Source organism: Somniosus microcephalus, chromosome 32 (genome assembly GCF_052327205.1).
Source record: "Somniosus microcephalus isolate GS21.2 chromosome 32, FLI_Smic_1.0, whole genome shotgun sequence".
In the NCBI taxonomy this organism is placed as follows: Eukaryota; Metazoa; Chordata; class Chondrichthyes; order Squaliformes; family Somniosidae; genus Somniosus; species Somniosus microcephalus.
In genome coordinates, this window is record NC_141018.1 from 40,654,367 (window position 1) to 40,673,374 (window position 19,008).

The 19,008-nt window shown below is 48.3% G+C and overlaps 1 protein-coding gene across 2 annotated transcripts in view; it reads right to left on the reverse strand.

Annotated features, from left to right (window-relative positions):
* The window catches only part of tjp1a (tight junction protein 1a), a 229,205-nt gene that overhangs the window by 170,256 nt on the left and 39,941 nt on the right, over window positions 1-19,008 (reverse strand). The gene's annotated exons all lie outside the window — the stretch shown is intronic.

The window sequence follows — 19,008 nt, forward strand, 5'->3', positions numbered from 1 at the left end:
GGGGTGATCTTTTTTTTCCCCCACACTTAGACACGACAAACACGTACCACTCTTTAACCTATCATAGAAAAAGATAAAACTTAACATGAAATCCTTAATATATTTCGACCTGGAATATCCAAGGTCTACGCTCTTCAGTGCGAGAAGTGAAGAGTAGGACCCCAGAGTTCATAGAGGAAACTAAAGATCTAGATATTATCATTTTACAGGAAACTTGGTATAAAGGAAAAGGACACACCGGCTGTCCCCAAGGGTACACTGAGCTAGTGGTCCCCTCCAATAAATTACCAAGTGTAACCCAAGGCAGAGACTCGGAGGCATACTGATCTGGTTTAAAACAGAACTTAAGAATTACATCAAATTTATAAAAAAGGGCGAAAACCATATGTGGCTCAAACTTGAGAGGGAGATTATCTCAAACACCCAAGATGTTTACATTTGCGCACTTTATATCCCTCCAATCGATTCCCCGTACTACAAAGAGGACACCTTCTCCAACATGGAGGGGGAAATTATCCAATACCAGGCCCAGGGGAACGTGTTGATCTGTGGGGACCTCAATTCAAGAACGGGCGAAGAACCAGACTTCACCAATAATCAGGGAAACAATTACGTATTCGGGAATAACCACTTTGACATCCCTTCCCTTCCATACAGGCATAACTGCGACAAGCAGTCAAATACCAACGGTAAACAGCTACTACAGCTCTGTCGAAACCTGGGTCTGTACATTGTCAATGGTAGGTTCATAGGAGACCTCCTAGGAAGATCGACCTACTGCTCACCTCTTGGCTGCAGCACAGTAGACTATATGATTACAGACTTGGACCCATCCTCTTTCAGAGCATTCACAGTCAAACCACAAACAACACTGTCAGATCACAGCCAAATTACTATGTTTCTCAAAAAGACAGAAACAAACAACATAGAAACACAACCCAGTAAACTGTACAACACCAAAAATCGTACAGATGGGCCAAAAATGACACGGAAAAATACCAGAAAACAATTAGCAATGCATCAACTCAAGCTCTCTTAGACACCTTTCTGGATAACATATACACTCACAATAAAGAAGGCGTAAACCGGGCAGTTAGTAAACTAAACAATATTTTGATAATTTGGCAACAAATGCAAACTTGAAAGCTCGCAAGAACAAACCCAAAACAAAAAACTATGAAAAATGGTTTGACCATGATTGCCATAACATGAGGAAAAAACTTAGAAAACTATCAAACCAAAAACACAGACATCCAGAAAACGAGGAATTACGCCTTACTTATTGTCAGACGCTAACACAATACAGAAACACACTCAGGACCAAAAAAGAGCAATTTATTAAGAATACACTCAGCTCCATGGAGGAATCCATTGAGTCGAATTGTTTCTGGACAACTTGAAAACACTACACAAAAAACAACACGACGATTTGTCCATTCAAAATGGGGACACATGGGTAAGCCACTTTGAAAAATTATACCAGAAAAACACACTAAGACCAGAGCAACACCAAATACGCAAAAAACTAGAAAAGCTTGAAATGGCCATAAAAGATAACCAAAACCCGCTAGACGCCATAATAACAGAAAAAGAACTTCTTGAAAAACTCAAGGACCTGCGACCAGGAAAAGCTTGCGGGACAGACGGCATACTAAACGAGATGATTAAACACGCAGACGACAAACTGAAACTGGCTATCCTAAAACTCTTCAACTTGGTTCTGAGTGTCGGTTATTTCCCTGACATCTGGAACAAAGGACTCATAACACCCCATATACAAAAGTGGGGACAAAATCGACCCAAACAACTATCGAGGCATCTGTGTAAACAGTAACCTGGGGAAGGTATTCTGTAGCATCATAAACAAAAGACTTATAAACTTCCTTGAAGAGCACAATGTCTTAAGTAAAAGCCAAATTGGATTCCTGCCAAACTATAGAACATCCGATCATATCTTCACCCTACAGACCCTAATTGACAAACACGTTCACCATAACAAAAGCAAAATCTACGCATGCTTTGTAGATTTCCAGAAGGCTTTCGACTCCATCTGGCATGACGGTTTATTCCTGAAACTTATCGAAAGCGGGGTAGGAGGGAAAAACATATGATGTAATTAAATCAATGTATACAAACAATAAATGTGCAGTTAAAATTGGAGACAAACAAACAAAATACTTCCCACAGGGGCGGGGGGTGACGCAGGGCTCGCCAATCTCACCGACACTCTTTAATATTTACATTAATGGATTGGCAAAACTACTTGAACAATCTACAGCACCCGGCCTCACCCTAAATGAATCCAAGGTTAAATTCCTCCTCTATGCCGACGACCTGGTTCTGCTGTCACCAACTAAGGAGGGTCTACAGCAGAACCTGGACCTGCTGGAGTCGTACTGCCAGACTTGGGCCTGACAATAAATCCCCCAAAAACCAAAGTCCTTGTGTTCCAGCAAAGATCCAAACAACATGGACCCACAATAAATTTCACAGTAGGAACAACCAAAATTGAACAAACCACTCACTACACATACTTGGGCTTAAAAATCAGTTCTACGGGAAACTTCAAACTGGCTGTGAATGAACTGAAAGAGAAAGCAAGAAGGGCTTTCTATGCCATCAAAAAATCAATCCAAATAGAAATCCCAATTAGCATTTGGCTCAAAATTTTCAAATCAGTAATTGAACCAATTGCACTCTATGGCAGTGAGGTCTGGGGACCACTAACACAACAAGATTTTGCAAAATGGGACAAACACCCAATTGAGATCCTACATGCGGAATTCTGTAAAAGTATCCTCCGGACTCAAAGGAAAACAGTAAACAACGCATGCAGGGCGGAACTAGGCCAATACCCATTAATAATCACTATCCAAAAAAGAGCCACCAAATTTTGGAATCACCTACAAATGAGCAACCCCCAATGCTATCACTACGACGCCCTGAAATGCCAAGAGCTGACCATAAAGAAGAATACCCTCAGTCAACTAGTCCTGGGACTCAATAAAGTAACTAATAACAATACTAACAATAACCAGTCCCAGGACAGTGACAGGGTAACACAAAGAATTCGACCCAACACAATCGTCGCTAAGCAAAAGGAAAAATATCTGACATATTGGGCAGAAACAACAAAAACCCAAAGCAAACTCAATTGCTACTTGGCCCTAAACAGACAATACAACATAGCTGATTACCTGACCATGGTAAAGGATAACAACCTTGACAAGGTACAGACTTAGCGAACATAGCCTAGCGATCGAAAAAGGCAGACACAGGCAGACCAGGCTGCCAAGAGAAGACAGGATATGCTCTCACTGCAGTCAGGGAGTAGTTGAGACAGAGATGCACTTCCTCACAGCCTGTGGAAAATATCAGGGCATCAGAGAGAATTTCTACCAAAAATTCTCACAAATATGCCCTGAATTCAGAAATCTGACTGACAACCAAAAACTCCCATTCCTACTGGGGGAGGAGAGAAGCTGTGTAACACTGGCGGCACACTATGTTACAGCTTGCCATGAACAGAGGGACAACCAGTAAACTAAGACAAGAGTATATATAAACAAGGCGAATGTATATTTATAAACTCAGGGATATACCTGTTTATACACTGTATGAATGGAACCGTGGAACCGCGTTTATGTGTTCAACCATAAATGTATTTTGATGCTTTGGCAACATAAGATGTACTTATCATGCCAATAAAGCGATTTGTATTGTATTGTATTGAGAGGGAGGAGGGAGGGGGGGGGAGAGGGAGGAGGGGGGAGAGGAGAGGAGGGGGGGGAGAGGGAGGAGGGAGGGGGGGAGAGGGAGGGGGGGACGAGGGAGGAGGGAGGGGGGGGAGAGGGAGGAGGGAGGGGGGGGAGAGGGAGGAGGGGGGGAGAGGAGGAGGGAGGTGGGGGAGAGGGAGGAGGGAGGGGGGAGAGGAGAGGGAGGAGGGGGGGAGAGGGAGGAGGGAGGAGAGGGAGGAGGGGGGAGAGGGAGGAGGGAGGGGGGGAGAGGGAGAGGGAGGGGAGGGAGGAGGGGGAGAGGGAGGTGGGGGAGAGGGAGGTGGGGGAGAGGGAGGGGGGAGAGGGAGGGGGGGAGAGGGAGGAGGAGGGGGGGAGAGGGGGGAGGGAGGGGGGAGAGGGAGGAGGGGGGGAGAGGAAGAGGGGGGGAGGGGGAGGGGGGGAGGAGGGGGGAGAGAGGGGAGGGAGGGAGGAGGAGGGGGGGAGGGAGGGGAGGAGGAGGGGGAGAGGGAAGGAGGGGGAGGGAGGAGGAGGGGGAGGGAGGGGGGAGAGGAGGGGAGGAGGAGGGGGGGAGGAGGAGGAGGAGGAGGGGGGAGGGGGAGGGGGAGAAGGAGGGGGAAGGAGGGGGAGGGGGGAGGGAGGAGGAGGGGGAGGGGGGGAGGGAGGGGGGGAGGGGGGAGGAGGAGGGGGAGGGGGGACGGGAGGAGGAGGAGGGGGAGGGAGGAGGGGGAGGGGGAGAGGAGGGAGGGGGGAGGGAGGAGGAGGGGGAGGGAGGAGGGAGGGAGGAGGAGGGGGAGGGAGGGGGGAGAGGAGGGGGAGGGGGGAGGAGGAGGAGGAGGGGGAGGGAGGGGGGAGGAGGGGGGAGGGAGGAGGAGGGGGAGGGAGGAGGAGGGAGGAGGAGGGGGAGGGAGGAGGAGGGGGAGGGAGGAGGAGGAGGGGGAGGGGGGAGGAGGGGGAGGGAGGAGGAGGGGGGAGGGGGAGAGAGGGGGAGGGAGGAGGAGGAGGGGGAGGGGGAGGAGGGGGGGAGGAGGAGGGGGAGGGGGGGAGGAGGGGGAGGAGGAGGAGGAGGAGGAGGGGGAGGGGGGAGGAGGGGGAGAGGAGGAGGAGGGGGGGGGAGGAGGAGGAGGGGGGGAGAGGAGGAGGAGGAGGGGGAGGAGGAGGGGGGGGAGGAGGAGGAGGAGGAGGAGAAGGAGGAGGAGGAGGGGGGGAGGGGGAGGAGGAGGAGGAGGAGGGGGAGGAGGAGGAGGGGAGGAGGGGGAGGGGGAGGAGGAGGGGGGAGAGGGGGGAGGAGGGGGGGGGGAGGAGGAGGGGGGGAGAGGAGGAGGAGGAGGGGGGGAGGAGGAGGGGGGGGAGGAGGAGGAGGAGGAGGAGCGGGGAGGGGGGGAGGAGGAGGAGGAGGAGGGGGGAGGGGGGGAGGAGGAGGAGGAGGAGGGGGGAGGGGGGGGAGGAGGGAGGAGGAGGGGGGGAGGAGGAGGGGAGGAGGAGGAGGAGGGGGGAGGAGGAGGGGGAGGAGGAGGGGGGAGGAGGAGGGGGAGGAGGAGGGGGGGGAGGATGGGGGGGGAGGGGGGGAGGAGGAGGGGGGGGGAGGAGTGGGGGGGAGGACCCAACCCAAACATCAGGGACCCAAAATAAATTTCACAGTAGGAACAACCAAAATTGAACAAACCACTAACTACACATACTTGGGCTTAAAAATCAGTTCTACGGGAAACTTCAAACTGGCTGTGAATGAACTGAAAGAGAAAGCAAGAAGGGCTTTCTATGCCATCAAAAATCAATCCAAATAGAAATCCCAATTAGCATTTGGCTCAAAATTTTCACAATCAGTAATTGAACCAATTGCACTCTATGGCAGTGAGGTATGGGGACCGCTAACTCAACAAGAATTTGCAAAATGGGACAAACACCCAATTGAGATCCTACATGCAGAATTCTGTAAAAGTATCCTCGGACTCAAAGGAAAACAGTAAACAATGCATGCAGGGCGGAACTAGGCCAATATCCATTTATAATCACTATCCAAAAAAGAGCCACCAAATTTTGGAATCACCTACAAATGAGCAATCCCCAATGCTATCACTACGACGCCCTGAAATGCCAAGAGCTGACCATAAAGAAGAATACCTCAGTCAACTAGTCCTGGGACTCAGTGAAGTAAACTACTAACAATACTAACAATAACCAGCCCAGGACAGTGACAGGGTAACACAAAGAATTCGACCCAACACAATCGTCGCTACGCAAAAGGAAAAATATCTGACATATTGGGCAGAAACAACAAAAACCCAAAGCAAACTCAATTGCTACTTGGCCCTAAACAGACAATACAACATAGCTGATTACCTGACCATGGTAAAGGATAACAAACTGAGAAGAACCTTGACAAGGTACAGACTTAGCGAACATAGCCTAGCGATCGAAAAAGGCAGACACAGGCAGACCAGGCTGCCAAGAGAGGACAGGATATGCTTTCACTGCAGTCAGGGAGTGGTGGAGACAGAGATGCACTTCCTCACAGCTTGTGGAAAATATCAGGGCATCAGGGAGAATTTCTACCAAAAATTCTCACAAATATGCCCTGATTTCAGAAATCTGAATGACAACCAAAAACTCCATTCCTACTGGGAGAGGAGAGAAGCTGTATAACACTGGCGGCACACTATGTTACAGCTTGCCATGAACAGAGGGACAACAGTAAACTAAGAAAAGAATATATATAAACAATGCGAATGTATATTTATACACTCAGGGATATACCTGTTTATACACTGTATGAATAGAACTGCGTTTATGTGCTAAACCATAAATGTATTTTGATGCTTTGGCAACATAAGATGTAACTTATCATGCCAATAAAGCGATTTGAATTGTGAATTGTGAATTGTAGGATGGAAGGGAAAGGAGGGAGGGGGAGGAAGGGAAAGGGAGGGAGGGGGAGGGAGGGAAAGGGAGGGAGGGAAAGGGAGATAGGGAGGGGGAGGGAGGGAAAGGGAGATAGGGAGGGGGAGGGAGGGAGGGGAAGTGAGGGAGGGAGGGGGAAGGGAGGGGGAGGGAGAGGGAAAGGGAGGGAGGGAAAGGGAGGAGGGGGAGGGGAGTAAAGGAGGGAGGGGGAGGGGGGGCTGAAGGAAAGGGACAGGGGGGAGGGAGGGGGAGGGAGGGAGGGGTGAGGGGAGAGGGAGGGGAGAGGGAGGAGGGAGAGAGGGGGAGAGGGAAGAGGGAGGGCGGGGGAGAGGGAGGAGGGATGGAGGGAGGAGGGAGGGAGGGGAGAGGGAGGAGGGAGAGGGGAAAGGAGGAGTGAGAGGGGAAAGGGAGGCGGGAGGGAGGGGATGGAGGGAGGAGGAGAGGGGGGTGGGGGGAGGGAGGGGAAAGGGAGGGAGGGGGAAAGGAAAGGGAGGGAGGGGAAAGGAAATGGAGGGAGGGGAAAGGGAGGGAGGGGAGGGGAAAGGGAGGTGAGGGGGGAAAGGGGGGAGTGGGGAAGGGGAGGGGGGAAAGGGAGGAAAGGAGGAGGGGGAAAGGGAGGGAGTGGGGAGGGATAGGGAGGTGGTGGGAGGGGGGATAAAGGGACTGAGGGAGGGAGTGGGGGAAGGGAGGGGGAGGGGGAAAGGGAGGGAGGGAAGTGGGGAAAGGGGGGAGGGGTGAGGAGGGAGGGGAGGGGAAAGGGAGGGAGGGGAGGAGGGAGGGGGAAAGGGAGGGAGGGGAGGTGGAAAGGGAGGGAGTGGGAACGAGGGAGGGGGAGAGGGGGAGGGAAAGGGAGGGAGGGGTGGAAAGGGAGGGATGTGGGAGGGGGGGAAAGGGAGGGGGCGGTGAGAAACGGAGGGAGGAAGGGGGGAAAGGAAGGGAGGGAGGGAGGGGGAAAAGGGAGGGAGGGAGGGGGGAAAAGGGAGGGAGGGGAGGGGAAAAGGGAGGGGAGGGGGAAAGGGAGGGTGGGGGAGGGGGGGAAAGGGAGGGGGTGTGGGAAACGGAGGGAGGAAGGGGGGAAAGGAGGGAGGGAGGGGGAAAACGTGAGGGAGGGGAGGGGAAAGGAGGCAGAAAGGGAGGGAGGTGTAGGGGTAGGGAAGGGGACGAGAGGGGTTGGGAGGTGTTGGGAGGGAAGGGAAGGGAGGGGAACGGGAGTGAGGGAGAGGAGGGAGGTAGTGTGGGGAGAGGAGGGAGGGAGGAGGGGAGGGAGGGGGAGGGGAGCAGTGGGGGGGGGAGGGAGGGAGGGAGGAAGGACGTGAGGGGGAGGGAGGGAGGGAGGAAGGAGTGAGGGGGAGGGAGGGAGGGAGGGAGGAGTGAGGGTGATGCAGGTGGAGTGAGGGTAGAAAAGCAGATCTGTGCCACTGTCAGTCTGGGCTGGTTGCATTTGATGTGACCAATCTCAGTTATAGTGGGAAATGTGGCAGGAAATTCTTAACCACAAGCGTTTCAGATACAGCGTCCTGTGGTTTCCCTGCCTTCCTTCTCACAGAGAGACGCTTCTATCAGTCGCGATTGGAACTGATGTTTTGTGTAAACAGGGTGTCAATTCTGAAATGCCAGTGTCGATTGCTCTGTAAGAAAGTTAAACCTTTAATAGGTGCTGTGTCATGGAACTCGCCCTGCATGGAATGCAAACTCAAAAGAGAAGCGAGTAAATAATACTCATACAAAAGTAAAATACTGTGGAGGCTAGAAATCTGAATTAAAAACAGAAAATGCTGGAAATACTCAGCAGGTCTGACAGCATCTGAGGAAAAAGAAACCGAGTTAACGTCTCTGTATAGATGTTGCCTGACATGTTGAGTATTTACAGCATTTTCAGTTTTTATTAAAGTAATAACACTACCATGTGATCTACCATCCAATTAAACACAGAAATCATGAACAATAGAAACATAGAAGATAGGAGCAGGAGTAGGCCATTCGGCCCTCGAGCCTGCTCGCCATTCAATGCGATCATGGCTGATCATCAAAACTCAGTACCCTGTCCTGCTTTCTCCCATATCCCTTGATCCCTTTAGCCTTAAGAAATATATCTCAACTCCTTCTTGAACATATTTAATGAATTGGCCTCAACTGCCTTCTGTGGTAGAGAATTCCACAGGTTCACCACTCTCTGGGTGAAGAAATTCCTCCTCATCTCAGTCGTAAATGGCTTACCCTTATCCTTAGACTGTGACCCCTGGTTCTGGACTCCCCGGCCATCGGGAACAGCCTTCCTGCATCCAGTCTGTCTAGTCCTGTTAGAATTTTATAAGTTTCAATGAGGTCCCCTCTCATTCTTCTAAACTCCAGCGAGTATAAGCCCAATCGACCCAATCTCTCCTCATACGTCATTCCTGCCATCCCAGGTATCAGTCTGGTGAATCTTCGCTGCACTCTCTCCATGGCAAGAACATCCTTCTTCAGGTAACTAACCAAAACTAGGTGTGGTCTCACCAAGGCCCTGTACAACTGCAGCAAGACATCCTTGCTCCTGTACTCGAATCCTCTCGCCATGAAGGCCAACATACCATTTGCCTACTTAACCGCCTGCTGCACCTGCATGCTTACCTTCAGCGACTGGTGCACAAGGACACCCAGGTCTCGTTGCACCTCCCCTTTTCCAAATCTATTGCCGTTCAGATAATAATCTGCCTTCCTGTTTTTGCCACCAAAGTGGATAACCTCACATTTATCCACATTATACTGCATCTGCCATGCATCTGCCCAATCGCCCACCCTGTCCAAATCATACTGGAGTTTCTCTGCATCCTCTTCACAGCACACATGCCCACCCAGCTTCGTGTTGTCTGCAAACTTGGAGATATTACATCTAGTTCCCTTGTCTAGATCATTAATATATATTGTGAATAGCTGGGGTCCTAGCACCGATCCTTACGGTACCCCACTAGTCACTGCCTTCCACTCAGAAAAAGACCCGTTTATTCCAACTTCCTGTCTGCCAACCAGTTCTCTATCCAAGTCAGTACCTTACCCCCAATCCCATGTGCTTTAACTTTACACGCTAGTCTCTTATGCGGGACCTTATCGAAAGCCTTCTGAAAGTCCAAATACACCACATCCACTGGTTCTCCCTTATCTATTCTACCAGTTACATCTTCAAAAAATTCCAGTAGATTAGTCAAGCATGATTTACCTTTTGTCAATCCATGTTGACTTTGTCCGATCCTGTCACTGTTTTCCAAGTGCTCTGCTATTACATCTTTTATAATGGACTCTAGCATTTTCCCCACTACCGATGTCAGGCTTACCGGTCTGTAATTCCCCATTTTCTCTCTGCCACCTTTGTTAAATAGTGGGGTTACATTAGCTACCCTCCAGTCCATGGGAACTGTTCCAGAGTCTATAGAATTTTGGAAGATGACCAGCAATGCATCTACTATTTCTAGGGCCACTTCCTTAACTACCCTAGGAGGTAGATTATCAGGCCCTGGGGATTTATCGGCCTTCAATCCCGTCAATTTCCCTAACACCATTTCCCTACAAATACTGATTTCATTCAGTTCCTCCCTCTCATTAGATCCTATGTTCCCGACAGCTCTGGGAGGTTATTTGTGTCCTCCTTTGTGAAGACAGAACCAAAGTATGTATTTAATTGGTCTGCCATGTCTTTGTTCCCCATTATAAATTCCCCTGATTCTGACTGCAAGGAACCTACACTTGACTTTACCAATCTTTTTCTCTTCACATATCTATATCATTATCACATATCACTGATCGAAGTTTTCAATATATTAAGGGGAACAGATAGGTTGCTAGAGATAAACTATTTCCGCTGGTTGGGGAATCTAGGACTAGGGGGCATCGTCTAAAAGTTAGAGCCAGACCTTTCAGGAGTGAAATTAGGAAACACTTCTACATACAAAGGGTGGTAGAAGTTTGGAACTCTCTTCCGCAAATGGCAATTGATGCTAGATCAATTGTTAATTTTAAATCCGAGATTAATAGCTTATTGTTAGCTAAAGGTATTAAGGGATATGGGCCAAAGACGGCTATATGGAGTTAGGTCGCAGATCACCCATGATCTCATTGAATGGCGGAACAGGCTCGAGGGCCTGAATGACCTCCTGTTCTTATATTTCTATTGGTAAATATATTTGAAATTTAGTTGCATTTATCCATCCTCTGCAGAGGGCACTGATTCTTGCTAGGGCACAATTTCCACAGTCTGGGCACCCTCCAGGAGCTCATCCAAGTGACCAGTCTACATGTGAGCCGAGAAGATGAGGGTCAGTGGATCAAAGTCCAGCCCACTCACACACATATCAAGTGACCTCTGCTGCTGAGTTTATTTGTGTCCTCCTTTGTGAAGACAGAACCAAAGTATGTATTTAATTGGTCTGCCATGTCTTTGTTCCCCATTATAAATTCCCCTCATTCTGCAATCCTAGCAAGCCAGATACGGAAAGGTAGAGGTAATGGAGGCCAGAATTCCTATGGAACATCTCAGCAAGAGTCAGTGCCTTTAGATTGCAGAATGGGCCAAGATTGAGTAGATTGGGCTATATTCTCTGGAGTTTAGAAAAATGAGAGGTGATCTCATTGAAATATATAAGATTCTTAGAGGGATTGACAGGGTAAATGCCAAGAGGCTGTTTCCCCTGGCTGGAGAGTCTAGAACTAGGGGTCATAGTCTCAGGGTAAGGGGTCGGCCATTTAGGACTGAGATGAGAAATTTCTTCACTCAAAGAGTTGTGAATCTTTGGAATTCTCTACCCCAGGAGGCAGTGGATGCTCAGTCGTTGAGTACATTCAAGACTGAGATCGATAGATCTTTGGATATTAAGGGAATCAAGGGACATGAGGATCGGGTGGGGAAGTGGAGCTGAGGTCAAAGATCAGCCATGATTTTACTGAATGGCGGAGCAGGCTCAAGGGGCCGAATGGTCTACTCCTGCTCCTATTTCTTATGTTCTTATGAGAGGACAAGAACATGGGAGAAATACAGAGCACTGAATGGAGGATTGCCGAAAAATAATGGATTTCACTCATTCAACAAAACAGCTTGTATTCAATGAGGTTGGGGTGGGGGGGACAAGAGGTTTTCAAAGGGAAAAAGGAAGGTAAGAAGGGAATGTGGTTTTGGGAGCGAGTTCCAATGAACAGGGTGTAGTGACAGGAAGGTCGGCATCCACTGCTGGGGCAGCAGTTCAGAATTGGGTGCGAGGTGCAACTGGAGATAAACGCTCAGGATTTCCTCATTGAAAAGTCTTCATGTTGTTACTGGGCAGACAGAAAGATACACTTTTTTGCCCATTTGTTAGGTTTTTCAGGTGTAGGATGAGACTCCCCTCAGCCCCGAATCAAGCAGAACAGATTGCCATAGCCTTTACTCCCTCTCTCACAGCAGCTGCCTCATCCCTATGGCTGGTGCTGTAAATCACCACTTGAGGAGTTAAAGGACTCCCACTCTTTGTAATATTTATTTAATTAAAAATATTGCAGTATTGCTGCTGATGCTCTGCATATGAACCTGAGGTGCTGCCTTTAACGTCCTGTGAACCTGTACCCCAATTCCCTCTGCTCTTCCACCGCACCGAACCTCTTAAAAAAAATTAAATCTTGGGATGTGGACGTTGCTGGCAAGGTCGGCATTTATTGCCCATTCCTAATTGCCCCTTGAGAAGGTGGTGGTGAGCCGCCTTCTAAACCGTTGCAGTCTGTGTGGTGAAGGTGCTCCCACAGTGGGGTGAGAGAGGGAATGAAGGCATTTTCTACTTCTGACACACTCGGTTTCAATTTTCATCTCTAATATTCACTGATGCCATAGATCTTTTTGTGGTATATATCAATGATTTGGACTTTAATGTAGGAAGTATGATTAAGAAGTTTGCAGATGATACAAAAATTGGCCATGTGGTTGATAATGAAGAAGAAAGCTGTAGACTGCAGGAAGATATCAATGGACTGGTCAGGTGGGCAGAACAGTGGCAAATGGAATTCAATCTGGAGAAGTGTGAGGTAATGCATTTGGGGAGGGCTAACTAGGAAAGGGAATACGCTATAAATGGTAGGACACTGAAGTGCAGACGATCAGAGGGACCTTGGAGTGCATGTCCACAGATCCCTGAAGGTAGCAGGACAGGTAGATAAGGTGGTTAAGAAGGCATACGGGATACTTGCCTTTATTAGCCGAGGCACAGAATATAAGAGCAGGGAGGTTATGCTTGAACTGTATAAAACACTAGTTAGGCCGCAGCTGGAGTACTGCGTGCAGTTCTGGTCACCACATTACAGGAAGGATGTGATTGCACTAGAGTGGGTGCAGAGGAGATTTATGAGGATGTTGCCTGGGCTGGGGAATTTTAGCAATGAGGAAAGATTGAATAGGCTGGGGTTGTTTTCTTTGGAACAGAGGAGGCTGAGGGGAGACCTAATTGAGGTGTATAAAATTATGAAGGGCCTAGATAGAGTGGATAGGAAGGACCTATTTCCCTTCCCAATAACCAAGGGGCATAGATTTAAAGTAACTGGTAGGAGGTTCAGAGGGGAATTAAGGAGAAATTATTTCACCCAGAGGGTGGTGGGGGTCTGGAACTCACTGCCTGAAAGGGTGGTAGAGGCAGAGACCCTCATCACATTTAAAAAGTACTTGGATATGCACTGGAAGTGCTGTAACCTACAAGGCTTCGGACCAAGTGCTGGAAAGTGAGATTAGGCTGGAGAGCTCTTTCTCGGCCGGCACAGACAAGATGGGCTGAATGGTCTCCTTCTGTGCTGTAATTTTCTATGATGCTATTCTATGATTCTATGATCTCTCGGTGCTTCACAGCTCTCCTGGTGCTGGCAGGCTGTGGCCTCAGACTTGGTGCATTTCTTCAGCAGCTGTTTTACTGACCAGGAAACTGTCCAATTGTCTCCAATCAGGAAACATGAATCGGGTCCATTGTTATCACTTTCCTGTAATACTGACGGAAGCATTTTGTGTTAGAGAAACAAATGCAGAAAATCTGCAGCAGGTTTGTTGTAGTCGAGCTTTCAGGGGTCCCCAAGGGGGTCCGGGTCACCAAGGTCTGATGATTATTAATCACATTGCGTGTTACTGCTACAAACCTCATCATAAACCCGAACACCCTGAGCAGTCAATCTGCAGATTGTAATAAATTATTATATTATTTTATTACACTATGGCCTAGAAATTCAGTATAGCCACGTTTGGGGCGCTACAGCTGGGCGGCCGCTAAAGTTTGCGCCCGGCGCAACTTCGCGCCACCTTCGCTGATATTCAGTGGCATCACCCCAAGAGGTTGCTGCTGCGCTAAAACAGGCGATGCACGACTATCATTAGGCGCTAAGCCGGCGGCCTGGGGCGATACCCCCGAGGGCGGGCGCAGCGCAGGTGCGGCGAGTTGCTGATTGACGGCAGACACTCTGGCGCCGGTGAGCTCTTAAAGGGGGAGGGTGGATTTGTTTGCCTGCCACGCCCTGCACACTGCAGCCCTGAAGCAAGGCCTGGCCACTGCTGCTTGATCTGTACAACACCCAGGACTATGGAGAAGGCCAACATTTGCACCCATTGCAGCCCCCATTATATGTTTCCAATCAAAGCTATGGCTCTGAAGTTAAAGAGAAGTGCAAAGCTGTGGCCTGAAGCCACAAGTGCCTGTGTGAGTGTTGAGCCAAACCAGAAAGCTCTCTACCTTTGTCTCTCTGCAAAGATCCGTCTCTCACAAAGAAGGAATGTTGCAAAATGGCTGCCATTTCTACTGCAGGAGGAGTGCCCTTTAATTTGCGCCCCCCGCGCCCCACAGCGACTGGGAACCGTTCCCCTCTACCAGTCGCTAGGGGCGCCGGGCGCACAATAGGCCGACGCCACTGAATTTCCGGTTTGGGGCGCACAAAGGGCGTTGCACGATGAAATGACGTCAGGATCTGCGCGCGCAGCTGAGCGCGCGCAAAGGCTTTGCACCGCCGCTAAATCTTTACTGAAGTTGGGGAGAGGCGCAGATCGCGCTGCGCCCGGCCGCTAGCTGCCTAGCGCCCCACATCTCCTCCTCCTAAGGCGCTAGTGGCTGGCGCAAACAACTGAATTTCTAGGCCTATATATTTGATTTGTAAAAAAAGACAGTTTAATGTAAAACTGAACTAAACACATAAAATGTTGAAACCTGGCAGTGTGTCAGTGAGTGCCTGAAAGTGGTGGTGAGGGTCTAAAGAGAAGCTCCCCCAAAAATGTAACCGGTATTCCAGAGGCTCACTCCCTCATTTCCAGCACTTCCTGCTTTTTGTTTTTGCCTCTTATAAAATTGATGTTAATGCATTAACCCCAGTGTATATCTGTGGTGTCTGTATGTGTGTGTGTGTTTCTGTGTGTGTGTGTCTGTGTGTGTGTCTGTATGTGTGTGTCTGTATGTGTGTGTCTGTGTGTGTGTGTCTGTGTGTGTCTGTATGTGTGTGTCTGTGTCTGTGTGTGTGTCTGTGTTTCTGTGTATCTGTGTGTGTGTGTCTGTATGTGTGTGTCTGTGTGTGTGTCTGTGTGTGTGTGTCTGTGTGTGTCTGTATGTGTGTGTCTGTGTGTGTCTGTGTATCTGTGTGTGTGTGTCTGTATGTGTGTGTCTGTGTGTGTGTGTGTGTCTGTGTTTCTGTGTATCTGTGTGTGTGTGTCTGTATGTGTGTGTCTGTGTGTGTGTCTGTGTGTGTGTGTCTGTGTGTGTCTGTATGTGTGTGTCTGTGTGTGTGTGTGTGTCTGTGTTTCTGTGTATCTGTGTGTGTGTCTGTATGTGTGTGTCTGTGTGTGTGTGTCTGTGTGTGTCTGTATGTGTGTGTCTGTGTTTCTGTGTGTCTGTGTGTGTGTGTCTGTATGTGTGTGTCTGTGTGTCTGTATGTGTGTGTCTGTGTTTCTGTGTATCTGTGTGTGTGTGTCTGTATGTGTGTGTCTGTGTGTCTGTATGTGTGTGTCTGTGTTTCTGTGTGTCTGTGTGTGTCTGTCTGTTTGCCTGTATCTGTGTGTGTTTGTGTTTCTGTGTGTCTGTGTGTGTGTGTCTGTATGTGTGTGTCTGTGTGTGTGTGTGTCTGTATCTGTGTGTCTGTATGTGTGTGTTTCTGTGTGTGTGTCTGTATGTGTGTGTGTCTGTCTGTGTGTGTGTGTCTGATTGCCTGTGTGTGTCTGCACTCATTACTCTGGGCTGAGTCTTTCGTAAAGCTGCCTCACATACTGCAGCCCATGGGTTGGGATCTGGGTCCCACACATTGCTGAAATAACTGGTACATTCCTGCCTAATCGGAAAGTCGCTGGCTGCACAGCTCAATACATCAATCATCTCAAGTACAGGAGCTGGGAGGCCAAGGACACGCTTCCCGATCCTGTTAATATCCCAACAATCGGAAAATCCCAGGAGAAATCCAAACTTAGGCTGTGGTAGTGGGCCCAGATCTTTGATCGTCAGGATACAGAGGCTCAGGATGGCGAAATAAATAACCAGGTCAGACACTGGTACCAGATGTCACTCGCTCCCACTCAGCGACCATTTTGCTAAGTGCACAGAGGTCAGAGTCCGAAGGAGCCAAACTTGACTCGTTTTTCTATTCCACCCTCACAAAGTGACCTTCTTTAACCCCTGACAAGAATATCAATCAATTCAACACAAAGAAGAAAAAGGATAAACCAGGGATCAACAAAGAGTGACACCAGGTCTGGGAGTTAAAGCCAGCAGATTATAAGAGAATAGAAAGACTGAGGGATGTGAGAAGTTCCATGGTTTGGAGATCCTGGGAAAGAATGAGTTTGTTTGAGTCACTGCAGAGAGTATTGAAGGTCAGGAGAGGTGGGGAGGGGGGTGCTGCAGGGGATTAGGAGCAGACAAGGAACGAGAGAGGAAAGTTCAGTGGCGCCTTGACCATCATGGTATTGGTGAAATAGAGACAAGAAAGGTTCGACTAAGAGAAGTTGGAAGCTCAATGTGAGAGAGGGATCATCTTTCGATGTCAGAACTATCAATAGACAACAAGAGTTTTCTTGTAACCTGTCTGGGAGAGTGGGGGGGGAGGGGAGGGGAGGAGTTAGGAGTATTCAAGACTTGGATGGATGGGATTTACAGAGTGAAGGGCTGTTCACTGTGTATATCAAGGATTTGGATATAAGGCTGGAGGGAGCGGTGTCCAAATTTGCAGACAATATGAAAATAGGAGGCATAATAAATAATTCTAAAGACCAAAAGAAGCTGCAAGGGGATATTGAGAACATGTGGAATGGGGAAAAAAGTAGTAGATGGAATTCATTATCAAGTAAATGTGAGGTGGTACATTTTGGTAAAAACAGTGAAAGTTATAATTATACATTGAATGGAGAAAGGCTGGGTGATGTGGAAGAGTAGAAAGATTTGGAAGTTCACAAGACATGATATTAAAAGCAGCACCTCAAGTGGATAAGACCATAAAGAAAGCTGATGGAATAATGGGTTTTATGGAAAGAGATATAGAATATAAAAGTCAAAATATATGTAAACTACATAAAACTTTAGAAAGACCACAGTTGGAATACTGTGTGCAGTTTTGGAATTCACACTAAGTTACAGAGAATTACATAGAATCTACAGCACAGAAACAGGCCATTCGTCCCAACAGGTCCATGCGAATGTTTATGCTCGACACGAGCCTCCTCCCACCCTTCTTCATCAAACCCTATCAGCAGATCCTTCTATTCCTTTATCCCTCATGTACTTATCCAGCTTCCCCTTAAATGAATCTATGTTCTTCGCCTCAACTACTCCTTGTGGTTGCGAGTTCCACATTCTTACCACTCTCTGGGTAAAGAAGTTTCTCCTGAATTCCCTATTGGATTTATTAGTGACTATCTTATATTGATGCCCTCTAGTTTTGGACTCCCCCCACAAGTGGAAACATCTTCTCTACTTCTACCCTATCAAACCCCTTCATAATTTTAAAGACCTCTATCAGAGAAAAGAGCCCCAGCCTGTTTAATCTTTCCTGATAGGTATAACCTCTCAGTTCGGGTATCATTTTAAAATAATGAGGGGTCTGGACAGAGTAGATAGAGAGAAACTGTTCCCATTGGCGGAAGGGTCGAGAACCAGAGGACACAGATTTAAGGTGATTGGCAGAAGAACCAAAGGCGACTTGAGGAAAAACTCTTTTACTCAGCGAGTGGTTCGGATCTGGAATGCACTGCCTGAGCGGGTGGTGGAGGCAGACTCAATCACAGCTTTCAAAAGGGAGTTGGATAAATACCTGAAGGAAAAAGAGTGCTCCTGCAGAGAGCCGGCGCGGGCTTGATGGGCTGAATGGCCTCCTTCTGTGCTTTAACCATTCTATGATTCTATGATCATCCTCGTAAATCTTGTTTTGCACTTTGTCCAGTGTCTCTAGATCCCCTTTTGTAATATGGAGATCAGAACTGTTCACAATACTCCAAGTGTGGTCTAACCAAGGTTCAATACAAGTTAAGCATAACTTCTCTACTTTTTAATTCTATCCCTTTAGAAATAAACACCAGTGCTTTGTTTACATTTTTATGGCCTTATTCACCTGTGTCGCTACTTATAATGATTTGTGAATCTGTACCCTCAGATCCCTTTGCTCCTCTACCCCATTTAGATTCTTATTTTCCAAGGAGTATGCGGCATCCTTATTCCTCCTACCAAAATGCACCACCTCACACTTATCTATATTGAAATTAGTTTGTCATTTACGCACCCATTGAGGCAACAGAGAAGGGACAGCGCAGATTCACTAGTATGCTGCCTAGTATGAGGATATACAAAGACTTGAAAAATTGGGGCTGTTTTTGTTAGAACAGAGGAGATTAAGGAGTGTTTTGATAGAGGTGCTTAAAATCATGAAGGGATGGTATAGAATAGATAGAAACTGAGATCGAGGGCTCTAAAATAACAAGACATAGATAGGTGATTAAATGCAAGAGATTTAGGGCAGAGAGCAGGAGAAACATTTTTTGCATGGAGGGTTGTGAGAATGGGCTAGTGATTGAAGCAGAGACCACGTTAACATTGAAGAACAGGCTAGATCAGCAGTTGAAGGAAAGGGGGATTAAGGGATGTGGGTATAGGGTGGGTGCATGGGATTAAGATACTGCTTGTGTGGAGGATGGTTGGGCTGAATGAGCTTTTTCCATCCTGTAACTTCCATCTAATTCTACTGAATCGCTGCAGAAATGATCAACTGATCAGCACAGCCGCACCATTGAGGAAGCAGTGAACCTGGCAATGCAGTGCGTCACCGCCCTCTGCTGGGCCTCAGGAGCACAAGCAGGTTACATCTCATTTCACCATCATCCCTTTTGTCATTTCATCTTTCCTGCTTTCCACCCTATCACAGACCTTCCCTTTTGTTCTTTCCA